The 10,395-nt window shown below is 42.8% G+C and overlaps 1 pseudogene; it reads left to right on the top strand.

Moving 5' to 3' along the window:
- Positions 1 to 691: 691 nt before the first annotated feature.
- LOC126203357 (5S ribosomal RNA) lies at positions 692 to 809 on the top strand (annotated as a pseudogene).
- Positions 810 to 10,395: the final 9,586 nt, after the last annotated feature.

Raw genomic sequence — 10,395 nt, 5'->3', positions numbered from 1 at the left:
AGCCCGTTAGGCCGCAGTGTCAATAGGTTAATCACAATTCTAGGCGATACTAACAAACTTTTTTTTTTTATGCGACTTAACTTCTGAGGTCATCAGTCGCCTAGAACTTAGAACTAATTAAACCTAACTAACCTAAGGACATCACACACATCCATGCCCGAGGCAGGATTCGAACCTGCGACCGTAGCGGTCGCTCGGCTCCAGACTGTAGCGCCCAGAACCGCACGGCCACTCCGGACGGCAACAAACGGTTCAAATGGCTCTGAGCACTATGGGACTTAACATCTATGGTCATCAGTCCCCTAGAACTTAGAACTACTTAAACGTAACCAACCTAAGGACATCACACGACACCCAGTCATCACGAGGCAGAGAATATCCCTGACCCCGCCGGGAATCGAACCCGGGAACCCGGGCGCGGGAAGCGAGAACACTACCGCAGGACCACGAGCTGCGGACGCTAACAAACGCGTTTATCGTTTCGAAATTATAGTTTCTCAGGAAAGCCAACTTGTACGACGGGCAGAGATAATGGTCTACCGCAGTGGTAACGATTATTATCTATGATAACTCTGTGCAGACATTATCCAGTTAACATGTACTTTAAAACAAATAAAATGGCATTCGTAATAAGATAATATGAAAAGGGAGTCTCTTATTGGTGATTAATAAGTTAGCTTCGTAAAATATAGGCAACGGCCTTGCCGCAGTGGATACACCGGTTCCCGCGAGATCACCCAAGTTAAGCGCTGTCGGGCGTGGCCGGCACTTGGATGGGTGACCCTCTGGGCAGCCATGCGCTGTTGCCATTTTTCGGGGTGCACTCAGCCTCGCGATGCCAACTGCGGAGCTACTCGACCGTATAGTAGCGGCTCCGGTCAAAGAAAGCCATCATAACGACCGGGAGAGCGGTGTGCTAACCACACGCCCCTCCTATCCACGTCCTCAACTGAGGATGACACGGCGGTCGGATGGTCCTGATGTGTCACTTGTGGCCTGAAGACGGAGTGCTTTCATAAAATATAGGTATGAAGCTGAGCAATTATGACGACCTTTTGCTACGATACTTAGAAGTGACTTCTGTTAAAATTTTCCCCAAATATTAAGTTTCAGAGCAAAATCGGTATGCAGTATCAGAAGCCGATTAAAAAACCTTTCATTCCTATACTATTATCACGCGTTGAGAAAAGGTATGTTGACTTGTGGAATAACATACAGGGTGACAATTATTGAACTATATGAAAAAAACGCAAATTAGTTGCTAAGTGTGTCGTGCACACATTTTATCCAACATGTAAACGTCACTACAGATATTCGGATTTAGGTTATGACGTGTTCGATATGCCTCCCATCACTGGCGCAGACGAATAGCGAAATTCTGCAAGACTCTCTGAAGTGTAGGAAAATCGATACTCCCGAATGCCTGTTTTCAGCTCAGCAATGGTTTTGGAGTTACTGCTCTGCACCTTGCCTTTAATACAGCCCCACAAAAAGTAGTCGCACGTGTTCAAATCCGGAGAATATGGCGGCCAATAGAGGCCCATGCCAGTGGCCTCTGGGTACCCCAGAGTCAGATTTCGGTCCCCAAAGTGCTCCTCCAGGACATCAAACGCTCTCCTGCTTCGATGGGGGTCGAGCTCCGTCTTGCATGAACAACAGCTTGTCTAAATCAGGGTTCCTTTGGATAATGGCGATGTAATCATCTCCCAGAACCTTCACGTACAGTTCGGTAGTCACCCTGCGATCAAGGAATATAGCACAGATTATTCCCTGACTGGATATTGCACACCACACAGTCACCCGTTAAGATCACGGAATGGGGATTCGCAGTCCCGCAAATGCGCCAATTTTGCTTATTGACGAACCTATCCAAATGAAAGTAGGCTTCGTCGCTAAACCAAACCATGCATGCGCATACTAATTCCCACTATGCCCCACGGTCAACCGTGCGATTTGAACATCCTAACGCAAACCGTTCAGGAGTTATGTCGATTTTATTTCTTATACTTCAATAATTGTCTTCCTGTACATTAGCATATGAGAAAACACTGACTGTGAAATATGAGCAAACCTTGTAAAACACACACAAGACGTGCAATAACATATATCTTCGTGCTGTCAAACTTTGCAGTTCTAAGCTAGTAAAAATCAAGTTGGAAATTATAGTAGATTAGCAACCACACCGCATAATGGCGGACAGCAGGTTTTCTGATCTCAGATATAGAATTATAATTATTTATTACATGCAAAATTTGAACCAGAAGACTTTTTAATCCTTCGCTTGCGAGTGCATAGTGTTACAAAATTTACTAGCAAAATTGTGATCAATGAAAGAACTTTGTTGAAGTAAAGCGTTACAATAATGAAGATGTATAACAATCACCCAGTATCAGTTCAGCAATAGATGGATACACTGAATTATTTTTAAATACTGTTGAGCTGTAATCCGACATTAGAAGTATTCAATGGTTGTACTACTGGTAGAATTATGTTTACACACTCGAATAATCAGGGTTGGTCCGCTTCGAATTATAAGGAGAAGATAACTTACATTGCCAGGATGATTTGCCCTTTTTGGGTATTTCTTGATTTAAATAAGTTTCTTTAACGACTGTTAATGAATGAAAACGGGGGACATAAAATTTTATATCATTGCGGAACTAAAAATTATAATAAAAAGCAGTCCAAATCGTAATCACATATTTACTTTTGGATCCCGAAAACGATTGCAGTCTAGAAGACTATTCAGACCTGAGAGTCTGAAGTGTACAGCTTTTACAATAGATTTTACACGTCCACATTAAGAGCTAACATATAGCCAACATTAGATAAAATATAAAATAAAAATGACTTGTTCCCCAAATGACACTGTGAACTAGATAGCAACGGCTAGGTGTTGTAAAGAGGATGCTCGGCCCACCGTTAATCACGTGATCTGGAAAAAATAACGACTCAAACAACAAATACCGCATGTGTAAAAAGGAAAACATCGTGCGATACAGAACTCCTTTATATTAATTAGAACATTTAAAATAGTTCTGAAAACAGCCAGATTATTAAAAACTGACAGAGGGCACAAACAACTGAATAATTTCTTTTAACTCATCATACATTTCATCAATTTCTTCATCATCTGCAGAGCTAGTTGGCATATAAACTTGTACTACTGTAGTAGGTGTGGGTTTCGTGTCTATCTTGGCCATAATATTGCGTTCACTATGCTGTTTGTAGTAGCTTACCCGCACTCCTATTTTGTTATTCATTATTAAACCTACTCCTGCATTACCCCTATTTGATTTTGTATTTATTACCCTGCATTCACCTGACCAAAAGTCTTGTTCCTCCTGCAACCGAACTTCACTAATTCCCACTATATCTAACTTTAACCTATCCATTTGCCTTTTTAAGTTTTCTAACCTACCTGCCCGATTAAGGGATCTGACATTCCACGCTCCGATCCGTAGAACGCGTTTTCTTTCTCCTGATAACGACGTCCTCTTGAGTAGTTCCCGCCCGGAGATCCGAATGGGGGACTATTTTACCTCCGGAATATTTTACCCAAGAGGACGCCATCATCATTTATCCATGCAGTAAAGCTGCATGCCCTCGGGAAAATTTACGGCTGTAGTTTCCCCTTGCTTTCAGCCGTTCGCGCCCGCATCTCGTGGTCGTGCGGTAGCGTTCTCGCTTCCCACGCCCGGGTTCCCGGGTTCGATTCCCGGCGGGGTCAGGGATTTTCTCTGCCTCGTGATGGCTGGGTGTTGTGTGTTGTCCTTAGGTTAGTTAGGTTTAAGTAGTTCTAAGTTCTAGGGGACTTATGACCACAGCAGTTGAGTCCCATAGTGCTCAGAGCCATTTGAACCATTTTTTTCAGCCGTTCGCAGTACCAGCACAGCAAGGCCGTTTTGGTTAATGTTGCAAGGCCAGATCAGTCAATCATCCAGACTGTTGCCCCTGCAACTACTGAAAAGGCTGCTGCCCCTCTTCAGGAACCACACGCGTGTCTGGCCTCTTAACAGATACCCCTCCGTTGTGGTTGCACCTACGGTACGGCCATCTGTATCGCTGAGGCACGCAAGCCTCGCCACCAACGGCAAGGTCCATGGTTCATGGGGGAACTACTTAAACCTAACTAACCTAGGGACATCACACACATCCATGCCCGAGGCAGGATTCGAACCTGCGACCGTAACGGTCGCGCGGTTTCAGACTGTAGCGCCTAGAACCGCTTGGCCACTCCGGCCGGCTTCTTTAATGTGAACTGTATTATATTAACCAGGGGAAAAATCTATAACATGTAAAAAGACTGTATTTTCTTGCACTTTCTATGTAGTATTCATAGACCCCATGGCCCATTACCCCTGATGGTGATAGGATTCAGCCAGTAACACCAAAGACATTTTTGTATCTAAATCATCAAATTGAAAACTTTAGCACTCCTTTTTTTTTAAGTGATGAATGATAAATAGCATTTAGTTCAAGTTTAAATACATAAAACTCACGTTTCTCGCACTTTATTGTAAAGAAAGAGATAACGAGGCAATGATGCAGTTAGTAATGCTTGTTTTTTTTTTAATTTGGTTAGATGCTGATCAACGAACACAACGAACGTCGTACGTAATGAGTTCATGCTATTTTCAGGTATCTATTGTTGCCACAGTCGAATACGAGATTATCATCCTGCATCTTTAGGTATGCGATACGAACATTTCTGGCCACACCAAAACCAATGTAACACGAGAAAAACCTGTGTCACATAATACTCTGAAGAATAAAATTACCTCAAGATATTCATGAACATAGACGGCTACTGGGTTTATATAATTCGGTTTACAGCAAGTTATATGTTGCTGTAACAGATAACCAATCGACTCTGACCAAAACGTACTCCACGTTTGTCGGAAATCGTGACATGACACGGCGTGAGAACCAGGACAAAACAGAGTCGCTCGAAGCATACCACAGAGGAGTCAGTCGGAAGCATTACCATCGATATTGCCGAGAGTGATTTTATCAGATGTGTCACTATACAAACTGGGCACACGATCTTAAACTAACGATCGCGTCGGAGGAGGGACCAAAGACAGCGGCTAATAGCAGGTGGCGCACGAAAACCGGCTCCGAGTACAGACTGCTCGCCAGTTAAGCACGAATTGTTACCTATCGCAAGCAGATTATTTTAATAAATGTAAATGTCGTGTGACTAAGGCCTCCCGTCGGGTAGACAGTTCGCCGGGTGCAAGTCTTTCGATCTGATGCCACATCGGCGACTTGCGCGTCGATGGGCGTGAAATGATGATGATTAGGACAACACAACACCCAGGCCCTGAGCGCAGAAAATCTCCAATCCAGCCGGGAATCGAACCAGGGCCCTTAGGATTGACATTCTGTCGCGCTGACCACTTTTTTTTATTTTTTTAAATTTTTTTTTAATCTAATGACCCGCTGCAGGAGCAGGACGACGGGTAGGGCAGGGGTCGACACCCGAAGCCTGGCCATCCCGCCGCCAAGCCCAAGCAACGTATTCGAGTTCGAGGATCGAAGGATCAGGAAGAGGATGTAGTGGGTTTGTCAATGTAGTTTTATTTATTTATTTCTTTAATTTTTATAACATTTTTTTTATTATAGATTTATTTTTTTTCGTTACAAAGAAAGATCCTACAACTGCCGTAGCCGAGCGTCCCACTCAGCTACCAGGGGTGGACAGCAGATACAATAAAATATAAATAAACCCGTACAACTAGATAATAAAGAAATAATAAGCTAATGCAAATGTCTATATTTACCGAGTTGATCTTTTCTTTTAGATTACATTACGTTAGATGCTGAAAGCGACCTTCTTATGCTTCGATGCGTTGTTGCGCGTGCCCTCACGTGTTAATATACACCTTACGCAACTCTGCCTCATCAATTCTCACAATTTCATTATGAATATTATCCTTCAAATCATCTAAAGTTATTGCATTATTTGCGTACACTTTCCCTTTTAGACTTCTCCATAGATAAAAGTCAGTAGTGGTTAGGTACGAAAAACATTGTGACCACGGACTTTTGCTGACAGACCTTTCTTTTGTGAATCTTTCATAAATTCGTGAATTTGACTCGCGTGAAATGTGGCAGATCGCCCATTCTGTTGAAAGACGTTATACGTACGTTCATGGGGAGGTCAACTGTGCTTAAAATTCCTCAAAGATTCACTGTCGTTTCAGAAAATATGGAACTCTCAATCGGACTTACTGTCACGGCACACCACGCTCGATGTTTTCACCGCGAAGAGGTTCCTCATTACTCGTATAAGGATTGTTTGTCGACAAGTGTCTGGTATCCCGGGAGTATGTCCTGTCAGGTGTAACAGAGTAGCGGATCCAACATTCCACTCACAATTGTTTGAAATAGCTACGTAGAGTAATTCACACGTTTGACTTATCTTCGTCTTTCAGTTCGTAGAGTTTGTAGAGTTTCAAGGCGACATAATATTGGACTCATTCGTGCTCAAATATCCGCGATCACAGCAATGTAGGAACGGACGTGGCTCGATTCTTTTTACGTTTGCAACCGACCCAGTAGTACGCCACTTTGTCACCGAATTCTGTATATTGCTTTTTGCTGCTATGGAAACGCCAGGAAACTTCTTGAGAAAAATGTCCCGCGTTTCCTTAAACCGGTAAATTCGTAAGCCACCACTATTGCGATTTTTTCCTTGAAGAGGATACATCTCGCTCGGATATTTACTTTACGCGTCCTAACAAAAAAATGGCTCTGAGCACTATGGGACTTCTAAGGTCATCAGTCCCCTAGAACTTAGAACTACTTAAACCTAACTAACCTAAGGACATCACACACATCCATGCCCGAGGCAGGCTTCGAACCTGCGACCGTAGCGGTCGCGCGGGTCCTAACAAAGTCGCAACGGCTTTCGTACTGGCAACATAAAATGTAGTCCCAACAGCTTCGAAACAATTGATAACACTTGGCAGGTGACAATGATCAAGCCGGTTTTCTGCGCTACCCATTGTCGTCTGCAATCTTGGATGTTGACTCACAGAGCTTTATTTTTACTACGCAGGTGAACGCAGTGGCATATTTATACACACCTTGCAGTTTGAAACTTGGTTATGTAAGTCAGATAACAATATAACTGTGTAGCATTTACCCTCAAACCAGCAATGGACAGTGCCACGAAGCCGACGGGAGGTAGAATTTCCGCGTAAATTGCCATCGGCAGCCGCTGTTCCGCACGGAAGCGGTTGTGCGCCCGCGGTCGACATTTCCCTGTTTGCAGTGCACAAGCCGCTCTCAGCCGGCGGCCTTTGTTCTTCCGGCACAGGTGGGCGGTGCTGGTCCGTGCCCTCCCAGCGTGCAGAGCGACTCCAGGAGCATTTCCAGAGAGGCCGCGAGCGCCATACGTGTTCTGGAGAACCCTTTTGAGGGCGAGTGCGCGGGCTTGTGTGGCTTACGCGGTTCGCGCTATTGATCGCGGGTCGTTAGGGCAGCCGCTGCTAACAACCCCCTCATACGCGAAAGTGAGCAATTCCCTATCCTCGCCGCTGCTACTCACCCTGCCCTATACCCCCGCACCCTCGCTCAGGCATTTCGCAAACTACGACGTGAATCGATCGTGCTTTGGGACTTGCAAAATCAAAGAGTACCTGTTGTGAGAGCTCTAAAAATGTTCAGCTACACGGAGGCATGTTCCGTCTCTGCAACTAAATGAAAAGCAGGATGTTTTTTGCCATACGTGTTTCGCTTCTTTTTTTGTGAAGCATCTTCAGTGGCCTGTATTACATGTTTCTTTTTATACAGACAATAAATGTATTATGTAATATTTACATATGTAGTGGTTACACTACCTTTTGTTTATTAAATTAGAAACAACTTTTATAGCACAACTTTCGTGAGGTTAAAGCATCTTTTAGTGTTACTTATGATTTCCAATGTTGTTAGTCCATATTTGTGGTCCTCGAGACGTTTCCATTCGGTCCCTATACTTCAGCTCCCTGATTCCCAGTGTTTTTTCGACCACGTTTATTACGACACATCACTTACATTCTCCACTATGTGATATATATATATATATATATATATATATATATATATATATATATATATATATGTTGTTGTGGTCTTCAGTCCTGAGACTGGTTTGATGCAGCTCTCCATGCTACTCTATCCTCTGCAAGCTTCTTCATCTCCCAGTACCTACTGCAACCTACATCCTTCTGAATCTGCTTAGTGTATTCATCTCTTGGTCTCCCCCTACGATTTTTACCCTCCACGCTGCCCTCCAATACTAAATTGGTGATCCCTTGATTTTATATATATATATATATATATATATATATATATATATATATATATATATATATATATATATATATATATATTCGCGCTGTGTTTCTGTTTCCGGTCATCTGTCCATGCTTCTTGTCGGCTTCATGTCTTCGGCTTCATCTTGGTTGGCTTTTTGGTTGCCCATATTTCGGCTGTGACCTTGCTTGCGTTCTTCGGTCCATTTTACGCCTGTTCGTTTGTCACAGTGTATCTCATGTAGTTTACTTTTCTTAATGATGTTTCTGAATTTTATACTGTCCTTTATTGTGTTTGGTGTGATGTTGAGTTGGTTCAGGTCGTTTTTTACCTCTGCCACCCATTTGTTGTTACTAGTGGTTACCCAGTCAAAGATCTGTTTGGTCAGTCTGTGTGACGGCATTCTGTATAGGTGTCCATAGAATTGTAGTCTGCGTTTTCTAATCTCTTCTGTGATTGTCTCCGTATGTTTGTATAGTTCCTCTGTAGGTTTCTTGATCCACATTCCATTGTTGTTAGTTGCACCAAGTATTTTCCTAGGTATTTTCTGTTCTACTTTTTCTAATTTTCTGATAAGTATGCCCTAGGATTAGTGTGGTCCCTGCTGCATACAGTGCCTCGGGGAGCACACTGTGTCGTAGTGGCGTAATTTGGCTTTTTTTGAGATAGACTTCTTGTTGTAATGATTCCACACTATTTTGTATGCCTTGTCCAGTTCAGTTTTTCTTTCTTAGTTTGTGTGTCTGTTATGTTCTCTCATTTGTAGTGTTTCACCGAGGAATTTGAAGTTTGCCGTTTTGTAAATCGTGCCATACTTTGTGTTCAGAGATGAGAGTTTCTTTGTGCTCATAAACTGTACCTTTTCGTAAGATATCTGAAGTCCAGTTTTGGAAGCGATTTCGTGTAGTTTTTCAACAGCTTCTTTGTAAGTAGGCTGTTTCTGTTTTCTTAGTGGTAACGCCACGTAGCGCTCTGAATGACTGGCTGTGCTGTGTGCAGTCTGTGGCTAGTTTGCATTGTTGTCTGCCATTTTAGTGTTGGGCAGCGGCAGCTGGATGTGAACAGCGCGTAGCGTTGCGCAGTTGGAGGTGAGCCGCCTGCAGTGGTGGATGTGGAGAGAGAGATGGCGGAGTTTTGAAATTTGTCACGAACTGCTACATATATTATGACTATTGAGGTAAATACATTGGTTGTTCTCTATCAAAATCTTTCATTTGCTAACTATGCCTATCAGTAGTTAGTGCCTTCAGTAGTTTGAATTTTTTATTTAGCTGGCAGTAGTGGCGCTCGCTTTATTGCAGTAGCTCGAGTAACCAAGATTTTTGTGAGGTAAGTGATTTGTGAAACGTATAGGTTAATGTTAGTCAGGGCCATTCTTTTGTAGGGATTTTTGAAAGTCAGATTGCGTTGCGCTAAAAACACTGTGTGTCAGTTTAAGCACAGTCCTGTAAAATTGTTAAAAGGGGATGTTTCATATGTCGACCCTTAGCCGAGGATACCTCACTGGAATCTTCTGATTTTTTTCTTGTAGTTTGTATAATTAGTGTAGCTTTTGTTTATTGCTAGCGCGTAATTGTAGAGAAAATCTCCTTTGTAGTTGCAGTCTTTCATTGTTGTAGAGTAAAACAGTTGTGGCATGCATGTAGATTTGCACCAAGTATTTCGCAGCTGCAATTAACTAGATATTATTTTCAGTGTTATGTTAATGTGTTCTCTTATTTTTGCTCTTCAAATTGTGTTTTTCTGTGTTGTCGTGTGAAATACTGTGACAATAATGGCGTGTGAAAAACGTAATACTAGGCTCCAAAGTAAACTGAGAAATGACAGTGAAAACGAAAGCAGTGTGTTAGCGCCACCGAGTAATGAATTAACTGATGTTCAAAGTAGTAATTTGGTAATTGTGCATAGGGAAATGGAGCGGGCGGCAAACAATGGCGTGGACAGTGAAACAGTGAAGAAGGAAGCATTATCGATCGATCGGTCGGCAACAGCTCGCCTCAGGAATCGGGAATGACAGGACACAATTTTGCAAATATTGTAGACTCAGGTTTTGGGTTCTCACCGTTTTCTCAAATGAGTCAAGACACA

The sequence above is a fragment of the Schistocerca nitens genome, chromosome 1 (assembly GCF_023898315.1).
Source record: "Schistocerca nitens isolate TAMUIC-IGC-003100 chromosome 1, iqSchNite1.1, whole genome shotgun sequence".
Lineage (NCBI taxonomy): Eukaryota > Metazoa > Arthropoda > Insecta > Orthoptera > Acrididae > Schistocerca > Schistocerca nitens.
Note: the sequence above shows the minus strand (reverse complement) of the source record. Positions and strands in the feature narration are given on the sequence as shown.